The 22,998-nt window shown below is 40.0% G+C and overlaps 2 long non-coding RNA genes and 1 pseudogene across 2 annotated transcripts; 1 reads left to right on the forward strand and 2 right to left on the reverse strand.

Moving 5' to 3' along the window:
* Positions 1 to 22,998, forward strand: part of LOC120572864 — a 642,621-nt pseudogene that overhangs the window by 596,242 nt on the left and 23,381 nt on the right.
* LOC120573013 lies at positions 2,600 to 3,500 on the reverse strand. The gene is made up of 2 exons (XR_005641587.1): positions 3,455 to 3,500; positions 2,600 to 3,321 (listed from the first exon to the last, which is right to left on the reverse strand). It is a non-coding gene; the product is annotated as an uncharacterized LOC120573013 (long non-coding RNA).
* Positions 4,288 to 8,468, reverse strand: LOC120573038. The gene is made up of 3 exons (XR_005641611.1): positions 8,356 to 8,468; positions 8,008 to 8,043; positions 4,288 to 4,351 (listed from the first exon to the last, which is right to left on the reverse strand). It is a non-coding gene; the product is annotated as an uncharacterized LOC120573038 (long non-coding RNA).

Here is a 22,998-nt window from a genome sequence, read left to right on the forward strand (position 1 = left end):
AGTCACAATTTTTGGGGTTAATGAACTAAACGCCGCGGTTCTGACAGAGCTCCAGGGCCTGCAGCTCCCCTCTTCCTGCTAGCTAAATGCCCGGTGTATGTGAGTGAGAGCGGTCAGCGAGCTTGTTACACCAGCAATCTCTTACCACAGGCTTCAATTAGATTATATTTACAGTTTGAATTTTGTCACCACTAATACAACATCTCCCTAAATGTTTTATAAAGCTAACAACGGTGTCCGATTTCAAGTTAATGAATTTTTGTTAACAGTAGGGTTTCTTAGCTATGACTGTCCCTTCAATCCTAGCTATGTGTAGCTACAAATCAGGGATAGTTAGCTTCATTTTCATAATTAAAGTATGTTTACAGTTTAAATTTTGTCACACCATTTATACAACGTCTCCCTTAAATGTCATATAAAGCGAACAACAGTGTCCGATTTCATGTTAATGAATATTTGTGAATTTCAGAGGAATTCTAAGAGGAGGCTAGCTAGCTCTCATTGATAGAGCTGCATCCAGCCGCAGGCTCTAACGCGGACAATAGGCGTTCATTTCCCCAATCGTTTGTATAAATAACTCAACACATTATAATTACACACATTAAAACATTAACTGGAACCTGTGGTAAGAGATTGCTGGCTAACCGCGGCTCTCACTCACACACACCGGGCATATAGCTAGCAGGAAGAGGGGAGCTGAACTCCTTGAGATCTGCCCGACCTATTCAGAAGACTAAGCTGACCTCGGATCAGTTGTGTAACTTATGTAAATGTTGGTGGTGACTAAGAGAGAGACTAGAGCCAAATGAGGAGGAGCGCATAGTTGACGTCAGCTATGGGGCTTTTGAGACTCGCCCCGTTTTCAGAGGCAGTATCAAATTGTGAGAATTGCAGAGAAAAGAGGTGTCAATGGGATTTAGAGGTTCTATGTATGTCCTATTTTCCCAGTAAACTGTCATTATTCAACTATGACAAGGTAAAATCGGTTTTGCACCCGGTAATCACCCCTTTAAGCATGTTTGCATTCTTTAGATGTATTTCGTTCAAACAAATGCTTCTTATTTAATTCTTAGATTTGTTCCTCTGTAAGTGTTTCATACGTTGCACAACAACCAGCAAATATCTACTGAACAGAGTCTAATGATAATAACTATTAACTGATATTTACATTGTATTTATGTACTTGTTTCTGTGCAGGATCAATAAACTCTGGTGTCAGCGGTTGTTTTCCTCGTGTGGTTCTGTGGGTTTCACATCTCTGACAGATGGAACATTTGTTCTGGTTGTGGCTAACCGATCCACGCTATATAAATAAAAGAGAACAGAGAACAAAACACACTGCAGACTATAAACAGCTGCAACATCAGCCAGCGGTTGGAAACTTTACACCAATCACAAACAGCTACAGGGCAGAGGCGTCTGAGGTGTGATTCTGTAGTCAGTGAAGATACAGTCTGTACAAGTTTAAAAGTTACAGAAATCTTCAGGCCGTATTGTTTAGCTCCTTATGAGCAGATATACAGCATGTTCTTCCACACTAGACATATTCACTGTTACACTCTTGACTGCTTTTCATTTTTCGCGGCAACTTTTCATAACATACAAGCCATCAGATGGTACACAAACATTCCATGGATACATCCCAATTCTTCGAGCAGATGGTCACGTTGATGAGAACACAGCTAGAAGTTAATACATGAAGTCAAACCAAACTCTGAAGGGCAGCAACAAGTAAGTTAGTTTTTTCACTATCTAAACTGTCATTTGAAGCCACGTGACACCGCCAGCGCCCCCATCCTTCCTATCTTCCCTCTTACTCCTTGTGTTTTCCTCCCGTCGACCATGCACTTGTTGTCCTCTCCGGGTCAATTTTGACCCGGTCTGTTTAGCAGCAGCAGCAGAGAGCAGAAGCCAGCAGGCAAGTGTTATTTACATAAACTTCTGGTGTACTTACAAATTTTACAATCCATCGTTTTATGAGTGCATAACCTATTTGTACTACTGTAGACGTTTGGTATCATTTCGGGCATTATTAGTGGGGTAATGTTAAGAGACACTTCCGATCCATTAGCCTCTGCTGGCCTGCTATTCAGCTGATAAAGCTACGCGCTACAAAACGCTCCCAATGTTCGACCAGGTGAAAAAAGCTTCTGGGGGTGTTTGGCTCGAGATCATGGTGCAAAGGACCCTAGGGTGAAATTACTCCGAACCATCACTTTAAACAGTGGGCATGGATTACTGAACATGCCTACCGGGGTAAATGCCCAGGGGCCCAAAATGTGAGGGGCCTCCAGGGCCTTCACCTGCAAAATGTCACTCAACAAGGTGTCAACCAACCAAGATATAAAACAGAAGTGATAATAAACAGTATATTCACACAGCTCTCACTACTGTTGATGCTCGGAGCAGCCATGTTGAATGTGATGTCAGAGTTGGTGAGGTTTTTCTCTTGGTGACGAACAACAGCTGTTGGAGAGCCAGTAACAGCCTCCTCCTTCCTCTGTATATACGACTATGTCACATGTCGCGCACAAGGAAACAGGCTGTTGGATATGAGAGGAGTGAAGTTATGATCACATTGGAACAAAGCACAGAGAGAAAAGATGCTCATCATTTTATTTTATTTGATCTGAAGAGATTAAAAACTTGACATCTAAGACATGAACAACCACACGACTAACAGCAGAACCTGAACAACTATCTTCATCTAAAGTCCAGTTCAGAGCAAAAGTTTGCAATGAGAAGAAACCTTTACTTCCCAAGAACCGTTTCAGCTCGACTAAAACAAGCTGATGGTGTCACTGGGACTCAGCTGGTTATGTTTTCAGAGGCTGGTTTGGGAACAGTCAAATCAGCTGCAAACTATAGAAATGAAATGATCTATTTTATTTCTATGTTTCAAACTGTCAGCTGTTGGAAATGGCAGAAATTTAGCGGAGGCTCAACGAGCACCCCAGAGTCATCTCAATGTAGAGGATACACCGTCTCATCTCACTGGTGTAAACTAACAGGTTTCAAAACGCTGCGGGCTGGAGCATTACAAGTAGCTTGACGTTTAACTCTTTTCATCGCAAATCTTTGGACTAAAAACTAAATTGGTTAACACCCTCCATCTACAGGTCAAACTAGAACATGTGGAGATCCACAGGGAAGCTTTCTGAGGCTTCCACTGTTTCTAATCTATGAGAACAATTGAGCTTTTCAGATCAGTTCAGAAGAGATGCTCTGTGGTGACAGCAGTGATGACATTATCATCGTCTTCATCCAATCCCTCCTCAGCCTGGGTGGGAGGGGTCATCAACACGGAGACAGGCAGGTTTCCTACAGTCAGAGCAGGTTGGACAGAAAATGTAGATAATTGATCAGCTGTTAACTGATCAACACCAGAGTGGTGGTGTGAGATTGATTGATTGATTGATTGATTGTAAGATCAGTGAATGATTCAGAGTGTTACCTGTTTCTCTGTGTCGATATAAAGACACCATGATGAAAGTGGAGATACAGTACGGACAGAACACCACCAGGTGGGACGACCAGTCTGATCACAAAAGGGAGGGGGTCTGAGGCCGGGGTGGAGCTGATGTGTCAGGGGCGGAGCTGCAGAGGTTGGTGGGTCTGTGGTGTCAGGGGGGCGGAGTTGAAGTGTCAGGGGGCAGAGAGCTCGTAGGAGGGCTCGTTGTCGGAGGGTTTCTCTGTAGAGAGAATCAGCTGTCAGGTGAATATCTGGATGAATGATCTCCTGAAATCAAAGGTAACCTCCTCACCTGTGACAGAGACCCAGCTGGATGGAGACTCTCCAACACTGCTGATGTGACACGTGTAGAAGCCTTCATCAGACCTGGAAACATGGTGGATGGTGATGTGACCTGCAGGCTCATTCCTGATGAAGGAGCCATCTTTATAGAAACCAGCTGGGAGGTTGGAGGACGTCTTTGTTTTACAGGTCAGAGTGAGGTCTTCTCCCTCCATCACAGGGAGGACAGGACTCTGCAGGATCACTGGTCCACCTCAACACAGAGACAAACTACAGCATGTCATCCATTCACACACAGCTTCATCAATACTGACTCCACAGTCTGATCTTACCAGTGACAGTGATGGTGATGCTGTTACTGGTTGCTCCCTCTCTGGACTCACACCAGTACACTCCACTGTCCCCTGGAATCATGAAGCTGATTTTACAGGAAGAACCAGCAGTTTTTCCCCAGCCATCTCCACACTGAGTCCTGGTTTCTCTGGTTGTGTTCCTCCTCAGAGTCCATCCAGCAGAGCTGTCGTCCTCCCTCACAGCTCAGAGAGACAGATTCATCTTTAAACATCTGAGATCTGCTGGGACTCACAGTCAGAGAGACTGGAGGGAGGAGGGAGAAGAATGTTTCACCAGTTTAAAGAGAAATGGGCTGCTGAGATTTAGAACAAACCAAAACTTAGAACTTCTAGTTTGATAAAAGATTTGTTTGGTATTAAGACAAATGTAAAACTGAATCTGTCCAAGGTGAAAAGATGTGTGTGTGATCAGTTCAGGTCTGGAATACTCCCTCATATATGGAAACAGGACGTTGGTCGGGCACCAGGAAGACAGACTGTGTTATTTATGTGATCTCAATGAAATTGAAAATGAAGTTCATTTTGCTTCATATTGTCGATATTATCATGATTTAAGATTGCAATTATTTAACAAAGTTAAAGTAAAAGAGATGAGGCAGGATATACATCTGTTAGTTTGGTTGTTTAAACATAAAACATTTTTTTATACTTTTTAGAACAAGCATGGGCTAAAAGGAAGAACTGCTGTTGTATCGATGATTCTCTGTCTGGTAGTGACATATATTTATTTATTACATATTTTGGTAACACTTTTGAGGTCTTCACTTTGTAATAATGCCACATGAATTATCATCATGACTTCATGCATTAATAGCATTACATTTTTCATGTAGAACTTTATGAGCTATCAGTAGTGTACAAGGATTAATAGTATCTCATGCAAGACTGAATGCAGGAACAATACGTTAATTAATGTATCAATTAAGGTATTTCAATAATCATGATTTCTGATTTATTAATGATGTTCATGTCTTCTTCAAAAAAATTACCAGTGACAGTAGTGTACATACATTCTGAAGAATTGTACTGCTGTAATCATTTTTAACTAAATATTACTTCTTCATTACTTCATGTTTGTAGCCCTTCAAATAAAGTGCTGACCTGGTCCATCTTTAACATTGATAAATAAGATATGATTAATGGGGGCATAAAATGAAATGCATGAAGAATTAAAGGAGTACGTTGGCAAAATGATACTGAGGTCACTAAATTGACACAAAATACAGGATAATGCAGATGCATTTAATAGTTTCTTCATTTAAAACAACATAAAGCACCTAAACAATAATGCTTGAGAACAATGTTCACTTAAATAGGATATTTTAAAATATTACTTTTGCTAACTTTTAGTGGTGTCAACAATAATCGATTCGGCGATGCATTGCAATGCGGGGCATGCACGATTCAGCTTTCACGTGCGCAAAGTGCCATAATCGATTATGTCACTGTTTATTTTCTGGCCTTGAGTGGACAATAAAGTTGTAAAGTTTCAATTACTTCTGTATCAAAGATACAGGAGAGTGATAATACACACACAGCAGCCAATAAAATCTGTTGTTCAATATCCTCTCAAGGATCACTGTCCCGTTGAAGGGACACTGCGTCACTGTAACCTCGATAAAACTTCCACTCATAAGCGTTTTATAACTTTAAAGCATTAAATCTTCCAAATACATGCTACATGCTCCAAGTGGGCGTCATCGAATACCTTAGCTTCTATGCTTTTGATAGACATCTCATATGAGCCAATCTGTTCAGGTTTGCCTCTGATATGGCCAATGAAAGCGGACAAGCCGATGACAGCAAAACGGACAGACATTTCTGTAGAAAAATCAATCATTGAGTCTTTTGGCATCTGGATTTTTTCTATAATAACCTGAGACATGTTGCTATGGCCTGGGTGTATCTATATATCACCAGATGTGTTTACAGTATTTTATTTTGATCATTTTACAGATGTATGACTTGGACGGAAATGAAAAACCTCCATTCTAGCCTCTGTAACTCTGTGTCAGTAGCGGCCTAGAATCACCCTGACACTTGTAACAAAAAATTGAGAGTGTTTCCTTTCCAATGATGTCAGGCACACCCCAGAGTGTCAAAGTAAGTGGGAGCTATACCACGTTTAATTTGGGTATGTCGTTTAGACCAAAAGCATGGAATTTCAGCCGAATCTTAACAGGATAGCTGATGACTGATGACTGATGAAAAATTTGCCTTGTGTGCAGTATAATTTTGATGCATCGCAATTCATCGTAGAATCGAATTGAATCAAATCGTTACCTGGTAACGTAAATGTCGAATCGAATTGTGAGGGCAGTGCCAATGCACACCTACCACAACTTTTGTGTCTGAACAAAAGAAATGTCTTGACAATTTTTTTACAAAGTCCTTCTTTTTCACAAAGATGATACCTGCATATGCCATCATTACCCATGCCTTATTTGTGAATTTTAAAGATGGAGCAGGTCAGCACTTTATTTAAAGTGCCACAAACACGAAGTCATATTTAGTTAATCATGATTACAACACTACAATTCAGTTTCTTTAGCCTGTCACTTTAACTACATATTTACCTTTGAAGAATACATGCATATCATTAATAAATCAGAAGTGATGATGATTGAAATACCTCATTCCATGCATGAATTAACATATTGTTGCTGCATTAAGTCATGCATGAGATACTACTAATCCTTGTACATTATTGATAGTTCATGAAGTACTACATGCATGAAGTCATGCTTTTAATGAATGAAGTCATGCATTAAGTCATGACAATTCATGTACCATCATGTAATACCATAATTGTAAAGTTTTACCAATTTTTTGTGTTTGTAATTTTGGTACAAAATGTTTAGTTGACAATGTATGGGGTTACACTATTGTGTTGTGGCTGCTGTGAAATGTTTTCTTTATTCTTTATTTTGTGCACAGTAGAGTATGTTTTGTGGCAACATTGGACGGGAAGCTGTGAATGAAATGACTTTTAAATGGGGGTCATGTAATTCTGTGTGGGATGGGGCTACTTAGTGGCATGACATGTTAAAGGTGCTCTAAGCGATGTCATGTGTTTTTGGGCTACAACATTTTTTGTCACATACAGCAAACATCTCCTCACTATCCGCTAGCTGCCTGTCCCCTCAACACATGGACAACAAGGATTTGGGGATGGGGGGAGTTAGTGCGCCGAAGCGCGAAAGGGAGGGAGAGGGGACAGGATGAGGAGGAGGGAGGGCGAGTTAGTCTCGTTTTGTTTAAAAATACTGTGAACGTCAACAAGAAGTAACGTCACCCAACATCGCTTAGAGCACCTTTAATACAAAATATAACATATCAAAGTTACTGTGACAATCACTGCTACTGTGACAAAGCATGGCTGGGCCTCTGATACTTCACATGAATTATCTGGGAAATGTAAGGAATCGGCTCCTTTCTTTACTCTTGCAATAATTGATCTAAGCTGGGAAACCTTCCTTCATGTTTGCTCCCAGGACTCTCCATTATTTTAACCTCATTGTGTGTGATGTTTTTCATCTTTATCTTTCTCGTTTTCTACTTTTGCCCACAACAAGTATCTCTACATTAAAGCCACTCCGAGTTTCAAAGGGATGTGGGTAACCATATCTGGTATTCTGGGGAGTTTCTATATGTTAATGAGTGTGAACAAGCCGGCGGATTTAGATGTAGGTGAGATGTATCGTTGTTCATGTGCGGTTTTTGTTCCTACAAATATTTTTAACACACACAATTAAAACTTGTTCTACGCATGTTTTGATAAATGAGACATCTGGCTTCTAAATGATCAAAAACTCTATTTGAACACTCACCATAGCCCTCCACACATTCTAAAAGTACTCTAAACACAACGTTTTCTATCAAGAAAACAGTGTACACGACCTTGGTTTGTTGGGCAGCTCAGCAGTGAGGTCAGAACTGAAGAGATAAGACACTTTGGTTAGTTGGAGTTTGGTTCGGTGAAAGTTTAAACAATAAATGAAAAGAACACGCTAAAAACAGGCTTTATATCATTTACTCAATCTTTCAAAATGACATTATCATAATTAAACTGTAAAACCTGTTTACCTTTCATCTTGTATTTATTTCTTTCATTTTAACTGTAAATACAAATCAGTTCCAAACATCGGTTACATTAACTACTAATAATCTGTATCGGCCTTGAAAATTCAGTATCGGTTGATCCCTATTTCTAACAGCTGATATTTTTCAGAAACACAGTTTACTTACAGAGCAGCCAGAGTAGAGATGTGTCCTCCATCCTAACTGTTGGTGAAATGAGGTCTTGACTTATTTTTCAGTGTATATCCGCATCAAGTAAAACTCTTCCTCCTTCCTCTTTGACTGGCAGTGTTACATGCATACAGTACCTCATGCATAGAGATACATACTTACACAAGCATGCATAACGTGAGATGGTTTATTAACATGAGGTTATATTGGTGTAAGTATGTTGGCCGCGTACTATATTTTGGCCAAGGCAGATTCTAATAATCTTGAAACAAAGAAAACTCTCTCTATGTAGGTCGCAGCAGTTTAGTTGCAAGTAAGTGAACACAACACCACCTCTGTTAAACCACTGAAAAGGGGATCAGAAAGAGTCTAAAATAAACGGTGTAAACTACACATCAAGAATGCCACCGAATGCCAACTAGGTTTTCACATTAAAGTAATTTGCCTTTGTGTTTTAGTGTGTTACGGTCAAAATAAGAATATGTGCAAAATATATGCTTTAAAGTTATTGTCCGTAAGATTTGAGTTAATTTGTTTCTAGCAGCAGCTTTGGCCTTAGATGTAATTTCAGTCGGGCCTCTGAGACTTCATCTCCCAGAGTTCCTTTCAAAGACGTGTCGACTGTATGACGTTGGTAGCTTTTCAGCCGGCTTCAAGCACGGCGATCATTTCCTGAATGTTCTTTGGTCTGAACTGGGCCTTAAACATACTGTTATTGATTTGGTTTCCTTGTTGTGACAAACATTTTACATTTTATGAATCTTATCTACATTTTGATTCACATTTATATTTTAAGTTGTAATAATTCATGGTCTGCGTGACACCCTGACATTTTCACATCGTGACTTCTTCCTCTTGTGGTTAACAAGTCTGCTTCTACTTTAGCCGCTCCGTAGGTGTGAAGTCCATTTCACATGAAGTGCGTTTTCTTATCAGCCCTCACAGCAGCAACAAGTGTTAAGAAGAAAAAAAAAACTGAACATTTAAACTGTATTTCCCTTTAACTAGTGGACTTTGAAACTTCTGTGATCAAAGACATCAAATAAAAAAGAGAGGTACAGCTCCTCTTCTTTGTCTCCATCACTTCATGGTGATGAAGAAAAATTGTGACGTTTCCATATACTAGCAGTACACAGACAACTGATATTTCATTATCAATGATGTTTACTGAACGTGCTCTGGTCAAGACATGCAGACAGCGTGTATCGTACTATTTCTGCAAACAATTGCAGACAGTCGCTTCTACACATCACTGTTACACACTGGTGTTATACGGTAACGTACACAATCTACACACTACCCAACCAACAGTGACTACTTTTACATGCACACATGTACTTACAGAAAATGAGACTGAAAGGAAGAGAATAAGATGTAGAAATATAATGAGCTATTCCTATAAAAAGATATAACTACAAAAGGACAAAACACTGACTATGTTTACATGTACAAAATACTGTGGTTTTGTCCTCCATTCTAATAAAAAAACATTCCCACCATGCTGTTTACATGGCTAATGAAAATGTAAATGAACTGCTTAGCTACACATGTATGAGGTGTCTAATAATAAAGTAAGTAAGAGTCTCCAGCAGAGCCAGAGGTCCTCTACTCCTCACTGAGGTAGACCTGAACCGGCCAATCATGTATGAGGTGTCTAATAATAATGATGTAAAGACTGTTTGTGTTCAGAGTCTCCAGCAGAACCAGAGGTCCTCTACTCTCACTGAGGTAGCTGAGGTAACTGCAGCTACAACGAGACAAACATCTCAAATTGAGATCCATTTGCTACTTTAAATGTGTTTTTCACAGGATACAAGCCATGAGACGGGACACAACCCACTTCCATGGATACATCCCAATTCTTCTAGCAGATTGTCACGTTGATGAGAACACATCTAGAAGGTTAATACGTGAAGTCAAACCAAACTCTGACAGCTGAATGTCAACAACATGTCTGTTCCAGAGAAATGAAACCTTTTTTTTATCTGAACCGTCACCTGAAGCACTGACACATCCAGGTCACACATCCTTACTATCTTCCCTCTTGGCACATATTTTTGTATTTAAACTGTACGTTTTATACATTCACATTCCTGCACAAATGTTCACATGAAAAACAGACTATTTTACAATGAGATGTAAACCTCTCTTTGGATGAGAGCATCATATCAGTTGAGTCAGACAGCCAGCAGGTGGCAGCACAGCACCTTCTCTTTCTTTACACATGTTCAGTTCAGCAGGGAACAGCTCAGAGGCCTTTTTAATTAAAGCGTCACTGTATTAGAGGAACATTCCATCCATCCATCTTCGTCCGCTTATCCGGTATCGGGTCGCGGGGGTAGCAGCTCCAGCAGGGGACCCCAAACTTCCCTTTCCCGAGCCACATTAACCAGCTCCAACTGGGGGATCCCGAGGCGTTCCCAGGCCAGGTTGGAGATATAATCCCTCCACCTAGTCCTGGGTCTTCCCCGAGGCCTCCTCCCAGCTGGACGTGCCTGGAACACCTCCCTAGGGAGGCGCCCAGGGGGCATCCTTACCAGATGCCCGAACCACCTCAACTGGCTCCTTTCGACGCGAAGGAGCAGCGGCTCTACTCCGAGCTCCTCACGGATGACTGAGCTTCTCACCCTATCTCTAAGGGAGACGCCAGCCACCCTCCTGAGGAAACCCATTTCGACCGCTTGTACCCTGGATCTCGTTCTTTCGGTCATGACCCAGCCTTCATGACCATAGGTGAGGGTAGGAACGAAAACTGACCGGTAGATCGAGAGCTTTGCCTTCTGGCTCAGCTCTCTTTTCGTCACAATGGTGAGATGACCTATAGAAGCAGATATTATGACTATGATTTGAGGATAGTGTTGCTTGTTTGCTGTTGTTTTGGCTCCGAGCCAAGTTACACAACATTGAACTATGAAACAAGCTTCATAATTAATCTTACTGGAATGATTAAGCAAAAACATAATTGATAGTGTTGAGTTTTTACTCCAAGTCATTCTGCAGTTAAAAGAACTGATTATAAATTAGATAAAGCAGTAAGAGTTCAGTTAGAGCAGCAGAGGAAGCAGCAGCCATCTTTACTGATCAGATAAACACACACAGAGCACTGACTGTCGGTACACGATCCATTCTGCACATTATATCATATTAAATGATATATTAAAATATCATTATTTATTATAACTTCTATATATATATATATATATATATATATATATATATATATATATAAATAATCACTATCCGTAGGTGCTGCATCGACATTTGAGAATGTGCTGCCCGATTTCCGCCACCAGATGGCCCCCTACATACACCTATTACATATTTGGGTCCGAGTGTAGTAATTGTAGGTGCTATGAAACTGTGTCCTCCTAAGTATGTGTGTGTGTCTGTGTCTGAGTGTAGGTGTCTGTGTGCAGGAATGTTGTCTTACTGCACCTGCTATTCCCACACAATGTTACAAACTTGTTACATTTCAAGCACTTTCACCATATACCATATTTTTACATGAATTGTTATGGCTGTATTGATTTAAAAGGAGAAACCTGGGTTCCCCCCGGACAAAATTAACTCACCAGCTCATATCCAACCTATATGGGCCCCACATGGGTGTGTTGATAGGGCGGATGTGCAGAACGGATCGTGTACCGACACTGACTGACCTCAGTCTACTTTATTAACTCTTCCTCACCGTCACATACTCTTGTTAAGCTACAGAAAACCTTTGACTTTGCCTTCGTTTGTTGGTCATTGTTACTATTCATATATGTTATATATATGCAGCTATATTTGGTGCCTCTGATTGGCTAGTACTTGTTGCCTCTCTCAGTAGGATTGGTTAGATGTTGGCATGAGGAGTGAGATTGGTTAGAGTTAGGGTGAGAATATCAAGGTAAGCCAATCAGAGACAGAGTAAGGCCGGACATGTCGTCACCATCCTAGGAAACAAACTCTTACAGGAAGACAGAATCAGACATAAAGCTGAACACAGAGACATCTACATACACATTTAACTATCCTGTACCAAATATAGCTGTATATATATATATATATATATAACACATATAAAAAGTATAATACATATATAACAGATGGGGAGTAAGTCACACATGGGCAAGGCTCAAGCAAGTCCAAGTCATTTCTTGTGACAATCAAGCAAGTCAAGTCAAGTCAAGTCAAGTCATAGCTTTGGTCAAGCAAGTCACAAGTCAAGTCATACCAACATTTCCATTTTTAAACAAGCTAAAGACAGTGGTTATGAACTGCAGGAGTTTGCATTTTTACTCAATATTCAAAAGACATTGCGCCCCACTACATCTGAAGAGTTTAAATCAACACAGATAAAAAGCACAGCCTAAAACTGATATTAGGCCAACAATAAATCAACATTGTTCAATATGCCTCAAACATGACATCAAATCAGGAAATTCCTTCAAACAATTCAAGTATAATGGTTCCTAAGTCAAATAATATTCTTCAAACATGCCTCACTTTTATGAGACAGAAACACATCCTTTAACCTTTCCTTCTCTTAAAGAACAAAACATATTCTTTAAAGTAGCTGAATCCCACCACCTTTGCTTATCACATGGAATGGAAAGTATATGTTGATATTTGTCAGTGTATTTGTGAGTGAATGTGGCGTGTTTAAGAAAGAGTGAGTGAAAAGTTATTAATATTGGTGAGTGAATGTGCATGTGCTGTGAGAGTACAGTGTTTTGTATGTGTGCCTAGCTTTATTCACATACTTACGTCTGCATGTGTGTGTGTGTGTGTTTGAGAGAGAGAGAGAGAGAGAGAGAGAGAGAGAGAGAGAGAGAGAGAGAGAGAGAGAGAGAGAGCAGTTTGTGTTGAACCTTGAACAAAGAGGAGAGGGTGTGCTAATTCATGGCCAAAACCTGAAGGGAGTTCTGTCCATCACAAACGTCCAAATAGTGGTTCAGCTGAATATGGGGACTGGAACCAGAATCTCTCCCGATTTTAAGTGTCTGATGAAATTCGACGCCGGAAATTTTTGTAGGCTACTGCAGACCTTGCAAACTGACGTCGTTTTTTTTCTTTGCCTGGTCAAATGTGTAATCCTTATAGCCAAACTTTATTATTTTCTGTGCAGAGGGACATAGGCGCTGATTTAGGTTTTCCTCCGTGGGGTTCACACGCGCACACCCTTTAAAAAAGTGTTTGCATTTCAGAACCTTAGGAAATGGACAGCAGCCGACAACACACACCCATGTCGTAATAAGTCGTAAAGTAGCCTAGACTATAGGCTACCTTTCAACTCAGGACAGCGCCACTTCTCACAAATACAGATAGGATTGGAGATGAAAAGTTTAACTGGCACGTAACCGCGATCAACTTCGTGGGAAATTAAGAATCAATGCCACCGACACAACCAATCACACTATGACAGACGGCTCCACAACTGCAGTGTTTAATTTTAGATTAATGTAAAAATGAACTGGCAGTCTGGCACACGGGTGGTCAGTATTTAGTGCAACAGCACTAAAATCGTAAAGTTAACTCCTCAATATCAGAGGGGGAAAATATATATTTATTAAACAGAAAATCAAGTCAGTTCAAGTCATTTGACTCAAGTCTAAGCCAAGTCTCAAGTCATGAATATCAAGTCAAAGTCAAGTTGGTCTTTTATGAATGTTAATCAAGCAAGTCTCAAATCCTAAAATTTGCTCGACTCTAAGTCTGAATTCAAGTCATGTGACTCGAGTCCCCCCATGTCTGATATATAATATAACAATGACCATCAAACAAGTCAAAGTGTTGCTGTAACCTAACAAGAGAACAAATATGTGACGGTGCAGAGAGGAAAGAGTTAATAAAGTAGACTGAGGTCAGTCATTGGTCTGTCATCAGGCTCGTTCGAGATGAACTGTGCTTTGCCTGTAAAGTGGATGAGAGGAGGCGGGAGCAGCCGGGGCGGTGACAAAAATCCACTCTCAAGTCCATAGACAGTATATAAACTGGACCAACAGACCCCGTTGCTCTGGACAGAGACCAGTGAAGGATATTAGAAGCTCTTTTCCGGTCGATCGTTAGCTTTACTGCACAGCCTCCAACTGAGAGAGACAATGTAGATGGACGTGGCAACGGTCGTAAGTCTTCTGGTAGCTGTGCCAAGACAAATCTCAATCATTCCCAATCTTACAGAGACGGAGAGCGAGGTATATGTAAGGAGATAACATAGACACAGGCTAATTACTGATCACTAACATGCTAGTTAACATTAGTAATTAAAACTAAACAGCTCATGTAAGTCGAAACTGCCTGTGAGCTTCTCCTGTACTATACGGTAATTCCTCTACTATGTGACAGTAAGTCTCGTGGTTATGACACAATTGTTAGCCTATTTTAATAAAAGCGTCTGCTACGGAGCTATAACGTGAGGTACAAGGTAATGGAGCCTTTTATACATTGTCGTGTTTCTTTAGAAATAAACAACGGACAAATAGAGTTTTTAAACGCTTCAGATGTAAAGTTATTCGCTGTCAAAGTGACGTCAAAATGAATGGGAGTCAATGGGATGCTAACGGGAGGTGATTGCTTTGTAGCATCAAAATGGCGCCATAGGAGGTTCGGAGTTCTGAAGCTGATTTTTTTAAATGTTGTTACGATGTATAACTTACTGGAACAAAGCTGAGCAACGTTGTTGTTGCTGGTGACTAAACCACTGATTAAATATGTACAATGAAGCGATACTGTCATTAAAGACCCGCTGATCGCTGTCCGATTCTCTCATATGAATGCCCTCATTGCATTGTGGGATATGGACTTTGAAAGCGCCCTATCTGATCATATTGTAGTGTTCGGTCTAACTGTAATATTTCACCGTTAATAAGACCGAAATATTATTAAAATAAAGAAATTAATACCATGATAACATACAGGTTGATAGATGTAGTGTTATAGTTTTAAAAATATCAATAAATAACAAAGCAATCCAGCTTCCCAATAAATACATATAAACCGTGATAAGATCTGGGGAATACATTTTTATTAAAACAGCGGTTATTGGGCTAAAAATACAAATAATAGCAAAGCTGTATCCAGGTTCTCTGCTGCAGCCCAAATGGCAGAAAGATGTGTGCTGTATCACCAATGCTTCCCATTGAAATACATTAGTTTAAAAAACGTGCTGACCATCACGGAAATCTTCAAAATATCGTAACAGATTTATTTTATTTTCGAATAGAGGTAATGTCTCTCTTTAATGTCCCTGTGGTTCACAGTTTGAATCTCAGCCAGTAATGGTAGTGCAATAGAGGAAACATACACACATAATAAAGAATACCCCCTTTCTGTTCTGTGTCTGTCCGTCTTTTTTTAACTGTGAAGTTAGAAATAGTGTGATGATTAGAGATGGGCGACACCAAAACTTTTTTAATTCAAACGATACCCGATTTTTAGTTACAATTTCACCGATACCGATCATTACACATACTTGCCATTAAAAACAAATTTACTAAAGCAAATATGAGTCCAATTAATAAAAATGTGTATGTTAAACAATAGTATAATATTATAGACAATACTGACTAAGTAATAATACAATAAATGTAACATAACTATGAATAAAATAAAAAAACATGCACATTTGCACTTTCTTTAAGATTTCTTAATCTTCTTAGGGGTGGGGGTGTAGTTGTGCCCTTTTTTAAAATCACAAATGGAGAATCTCGACCTATTTTTATCGACAGAAGAAAAGTAGCACCCCACCACAATACATTTTCTTTCTGCCATTCTCCATCTTTTTTTCTCCACCTCTGTTTTTTCGCTTCTCTTTCATCGGCGTTCTTTCTCCCTCTCTCATGTTTGATAAGGAAGTGGGCAATAGTACGGTGGCCCTTGAGAGGCCACAGCACGCTAACAATAAGACAACATGTGCAAATAAACCCACAGCACGCACTAATAAGACAACACGTGCAAATAAGACAACACGTGCAAATAAGACAACACGTGCAAATAAACCACAACCGCACGCAACAATAAGACAACACGTTACAAATAAGACAACACGTGCAAATAAACCACAGCACGCAACAATAAGACAACACGCGTCAAATCATAGACTGTATATTATTAGTGGACAGCCCATCCGGTTTCGAAAGTGCATGCAAATGCGGAAGTGCCTTAAACCTGCATTCTATCTGAATTTCAGCAGGGGACACGCGTGCGGTTGCCCAAAGGAGGTCGGTTTCTGTAGAAGTCTGTGAGAAAGTGACCCACTTCTCACTTGATTTATTACCTCAGTTCACATTTTATTGAAGAGTTTATGGTCTCAATCGCTAGTTTTAAGTCTTCTGCAACACAGAATGATGTTCATTTTTGAATTATGGTCTCCGTTGATTTTAAAATCGGTGATAAAGCAGAGGGTGTTTTAGGGCGTGGCTATGATGTGATTGACAGTTCGCAGTCTGTCAATCATGACAAGAAGGTTTAGGCCACGTCAACTTCATTTTGGAGTTTGACCAGCTTTCTTCGAGTGACTTTGACACTTTGGTCGCGCCTAATAATGTCTTGTTCGACGCTTCGGTTGGACGACAAGACTCTCAAAGGAGTTGGCAGTTCAGTTTTTCGGTAACGTTAACTTTTTTAAATACTGTTTTTCGTTAGCGAACGTTAGCATCCCAATTAATATCAGTTTGCTAGCTAGATGCACCTTGCTAACCAAGCTAAGCGGGCTAACATTATGCAGACCGTATAAACGGATTCAACTATATATTTAACGTTACGGTACGGTATACAAATAGGTATGCATAACGGTCTCGCCCGGCGATCTATTTTTAACCATATGTGGTGTTATTGCTAATCGATGCGCATGCCTCCTAACCCGTGAAAGCTAACACTACCATTACATGTAATGGTAGCTAATGTTAGCTTAAAATCAAAGCCTGATATAGTTAATGCTATGGTGCAAAGTCATATTAAACCCTATATTCGCACGGGATTAGAATAATTTTGGGACTGCGTGTGATTTAGAAATTACCCCCTCACATCTGAGTTTCGTGTGGCGCATTCGCACAGGACAAGCAGAGACTGCTTTTACTTGAATATACTGAAATATGTTCCTGCCCGAGAGTTGGGCAACGTTACGGAGGTGCCCGAAGGACAGGCACATACCCTATCACCCCCCCGGCGCCCAACCCCACCACAACATCACCCGTCCACCCACACAGCATCACCGTCACCCACACAGCATCACCGTCACCCACACAGCCATCACCTCACCCTCGGACAAAGCTGCGGGGAACGTGGAACTTCGAAACGAGGTCTCCGGGCGGGGCAGTGGGCCAGAATATGCGTTGATGCTGTTACACTGATGTCTTTCTTCCTCTTACTGTAGTTGTGTCTGCTAATCTATTTGAAGACCTTCTGTCAGCACATTAGTCTGTTTTAAGATGAGTCACATACATGTTACAATCTGTATTTACAAGTGCTGTTTATTACCAAAATGTACATATCATTAAAAAGTGTTGCGTACAATACACATTGTCTAAGATAAATTTGACATGTAGGAGTATGTTTACTTAATACTACATGTCCTCAACTGAAGCATAGATTCATGTACAAGCGCATATATTAATATAATTCATTGTGATCTACCATGCCGTAACTACATGTTTGTCTATTACAAACATTTGCCTGTCCTTATCCTTTCTCTTGTGCCTCAGCTGCCATTGGAACATGACTCCTGCTACCGCTTCACTCCTGCCATCAACCGAGAGCAGACACCCACCATCACTGGACCCCCACCACTAGCCGGCCTGCTGTCTTCCTCTGGGGACCCGCTCCTTCCCAGAAACCACCAACCCGTTCTCCATCCTGCAAACTTTGACGTGGTTTCCCCCTCAGAAACCGTACTCGATACTTTAAATAAAACCTGTTAATTCACACTCCTGGCTCTGCATTCTGTTCACCATTCAAACCTAAAAGTTAGCACTTTAGAAATATGTATAAGGCATATAATTGAGATATTTTATGTATAGGATTAAACTGTTAGAATTAGATATTGACATTGCATGTCCTTGTATGGTTTTTAGTTTTCATACTTTAAAAACGTCAGTGCAGTAAATATAAGGTACATTGATTTAATTATTACATTGAATAAGTTGTTTTATTTTTCTTTGCAATTTGTGATCATACTTTTGTTATAATGAATTTACAATAACCCTACCCAGATTAAACAGCACCTAGTGTATTTTCAATTACCTACTAAACACTTGACTACGTATTTGAAATATATTCAAATATATAAATTAATCTAAAAGGATTTTGGTGAAGTGTTTTCATGGTGATTAAAATTGACAAGTACATAAAGACACACAAGAAAAGCACAAACTACATTTTGCTGATCCTTTGTCAACATTCAAGTAAGTATGGTAACATTTAAGAAAAAATTTATGTTGATTAAAGCCCAAATAGACACTTTTAATCAATTACAAATTCTATCAAATTACCAATGTCTTGTATGACTACAATACTGTATGTTCCTATAGTTACTTCAGAAAAAAACAACAAATGTAGCTTTAGAAAGACCTTTTATTTCACATTGAAATGGGCATTAACTTCAAAAACTACATAAACCACAAACACTGGCAATATTTTTAACATTATCTTTAAAGTGATGAATTAAATAATGTAGTTCACCTTTTACAATCCAGTGTAAAATTCCACAAATAAATCACTGCTGTGGTTCAAGGTAAAGGCAAACTTCACTGTAAAGTAAAAGATTGATCACTACAAAATAAAAAAAAGGTATTTAAATCACTAGTGCCACATTGTTAATTACATTAGAAATGGTTGACATTACAAACCACAATATAAAAATATAGCTTAACATATAAAGCTTAAAGCACTTGTGCAGCACTGTTCAGTCAAGTCCAAATGCCTGGATAAAGAAATAAAAGCTGCCTTTACAATTACAGTGAGCATAGTGTGACAGTCTGTTGGTTGTCTGTATGCACAGTGGAAAAGAAAAGTAACTTTTAAGTAACTATTACTTAATTCTGAGGAATTAGGTTGGGTGCACATGCCATCGTGGCTCTCCACACTCCTATTTCTGAAAGAAAGAAAAAGAGTCATCAATTTCCATTTGAGCCCCTCATAGTTAAATATATATGCACACTAGCATGTAACTGTACTTCATTAATTATCTAGGAGAATACAGATAAATTAACAACAGTGTATTGTTCTTTAGTGTAACTTTAAGTCAGTTAAATGATCTTATTTCTGCTACGTTAGCTCTTAAAAAGCATGTAAAGGCAGTAGCAAGACTTTATCGGTGCTTTATGGTTATTACAGTTAGCCAAACGTTCTAATAAACTTGATTTCAAACATTTACTAATAGTTGCGTTAGATAATGATAAGCATTGACAATCACCAATTCGTAGCTAAACTTCAATTTGCAGAAAATTAACTTGTGATACAGATACATTTACTTTACAATGTCACTCCTCTTACAGTGCCTTTGCGAAAGTATTCGGCCCCTTGAACGTTTCGCCCTTTGCCACATTTCAGGCCTCAAACATAAAGATATAAAACTGTAATTTTTTGTAAAGAATCAACAACAAGTGGGTCCCAATTATGAAGTGGAACGAAATTCATTGGCTATTTCAAACTTTTTAACAAATAAAAACTGAAAAAGTGGGTGGCAAAATTATTATCAGCCCCTTTACTTTCAGTGCAGCAAACTCTCCGGAAGTTCAGTGAGGATCTCTGAATGATCCAATGTTGACCTAAATGACTAATGATGATAAATAGAATCCAGCTGTGTGTAATCAAGTCTCCGTGATAAATGCACCTGCTCTGTGATAGTCTCAGAGGTCCGTTAAAGCGCAGAGAGCATCATGAAGAACAAGGAACACACCAGGCAGGTCCGAGATACTGTTGCCGGGAGAAGTTTAAAGCCGGATTTGGATACAAAAAGATTTCCCAAGCTTTAAACATCCCAAGGAAGCACTGTGCAAGCGATAATATTGAAATGGAAGGAGTATCAGACCACTACAAATCTACGAAGACCCCGCCGTCCCTCTAAACTTTCAGCTCATACAATGAGAAGACTGATCAGAGATGCAGCCAAGAGGCCCATGATCACTCTGGATGAACTGCACAGATCTACAGCTGAGGCGGGAGACTCTGTCCATAGGACAACAATCAGTCGTATACTGCACAAATCTGGCCTTTATGGAAGAGTGGCAAGAAGAAAGCCATTTCTTAAAGATATCCATAAAAGTGTCGTTTAAAGTTTGCCAAAAGCCACCTGGGGACACACACCAAACATGTGGAAGAAGGTGCTGTGGTCAGATGAAACCAAAATCAAACTTTTTGGCAACAATGCAAAACGTTATGTTTGGCGTAAAAGCAACACAGCTCATCACCCTGAACACACCATCCCCACTGTCAAACATGGTGGTGGCAGCATCATGGTTTGGGCCTGCTTTTCTTCAGCAGGGACAGGGAAGATGGTTAAAATTGATGGGAAGATGGATGGAGCCAAATACAGGACCATTCTGGAAGAAAACCTGATGGAGTCTGCAAAAGACCTGAGACTGGGGACGGAGATTTGTCTTCCAACAAGACAATGATCCAAAACATAAAGCAAAATCTACAATGGAATGGTTCACAAATAAACATATCCAGGTGTTGGAATGGCCAAGTCAAAGTCCAGACCTGAATCCAATCGAGAATCTGTGGAAAGAACTGAAAACTGCTGTTCACAAATGCTCTCCATCCAACCTCACTGAGCTCGAGCTGTTTTGCAAGGAGGAATGGGCAAAAATGTCAGTCTCCGATGTGCAAAACTGATAGAGACATACCCTCAAGCGCGACTTACAGCTGTAATCGCAGCAAAAGGTGGCGCTACAAAGTATTAACTTAAGGGGGCTGAAATAATTTTGCACGCCCAATATTTCAGTTTTTTATTTGTAAAAGGTTTGAAATATCCAATAAATTTCGTTCCACTTCATGATTGTGTCCCACTTGTTGTTGATTCTTCACAAAAAATTACAGTTTTATATCTTTATGTTTGAGGCCTGAAATGTGGCAAAAGGTCGAAGAAGGTTCCGAGGGGGGCGATACTTTTCGCAAGGCACTGTATATGACTATGGGACAAAGATATATTTAAAACCTAGCAAAGCTAAATCTTACCTTGAATTATGTATGCTAGCTTTCAGCAGAAGTTGCATCCAGATTGCCAGTGAACATATGTAACGTAGCGAAGGGTGTAAGCAGCGTTGCTAACTCAAAAAAAAGAAAAGAGAATACAGTCAGACACCGCCCAACTGTCTGACTCCTCCCTCCTCCTCCTTCTCGTCTAAAACGTCACATCCGCAACCATGATGGCTCGCCCATATACGCAAACTCGACGACTCATATCAGCTCTCCACAAACCAATGGGTGACGTCACACATGCTCTGTCCATTAATATTAACAGTCTACGGTTGCAAATAAGACAACACATGCAAATAGCCCACACCACAACGGAAGTGTTTCCAGGGGACACTTTTAAGTGATGCACATGTGCCTCAACCATTGGCTTTGCGGTACATAGACAGACCAACAACAGGACCAGTTTAACGATTTTCACCATTTTATTCATCACTAAATTCACTTCTGAATACGTTTTAGGGGCAGAAATTAACTCTTTAGATTTCGAATATAGGCAGTCTTGCGAAAATCGTTGCGAATTGAAAATTTGTTTCAAAGTTTCCGAATTGAGTAGCTCAAAAGTGACGCGACAGCCAGCTAGCGCCTGCGGGCTGCTAGCTCGTCGCTCGACAGTCCTGTTCAGAGACCCGCTCTAAGCTGGAGGTCTCCAGACCGCTCGTAAATAAGAGGCTTTTATTTCGCGTTGATGGATTATTTGTTTAAGTATCACAACACATGTCCATTTTAAGAGTAACCTGGGGTTAGCTGCATTTTCGGGTTAAACTCCACGCGCTTGCAGGCTTAACAACCTCGCTGGCCGGCCGTCCACACAAACACACACACACACACACACACACACACACACACACACACACACACACAGAATACATAATAATAAAATACTGAGCACCCTACTTGTGCCAGACTGCCAGTAGGCTACATTCGTTTAAAATTAAACATTGCAGTTGGCCTGGAGTGGAGCGTTGGGGGCGCTGATTCTTAATTTCCCACGAAGCTGATCGGGTTACGTGTCAGTTAAACTTCTCATCTCCAATCCTATCTGTATTTGTGAGAAGTGGCGCTGTCCTGAGTTGAAAGCCTATTTTACAGCTTTGTTATCGGGTTAAGCCGCTGTCCATTTCCTAAAATTCTGAAATGCAAACTTTTTTTTTGAAGGGCGTGCGCGTGAGCACCCACAGGGGAAAACATAAATCGGCTTACACACACACACACAAAAACAAAAAAACAAACACACACACACACACACACACACACACACACACAGCCATAGCGCAGCAGGCGGAGGGGGGGAGAGAGATACCCGTTTCTCTTCAGGAGAATTGTTTAAATTATTTATTATTAATTAAATTATTATTAGCTTTCATTTTATTGTTTATGGTTTAGCTCTAACACCCCTAACTTATTCAAAAGAGTGGAACGCGATCCCTACTAGTATTAGTGTATTAGTTTAAGTCAGTTTAA

This window comes from Perca fluviatilis, chromosome 14 (assembly GCF_010015445.1).
Source record: "Perca fluviatilis chromosome 14, GENO_Pfluv_1.0, whole genome shotgun sequence".
NCBI classification, from domain to species: Eukaryota; Metazoa; Chordata; class Actinopteri; order Perciformes; family Percidae; genus Perca; species Perca fluviatilis.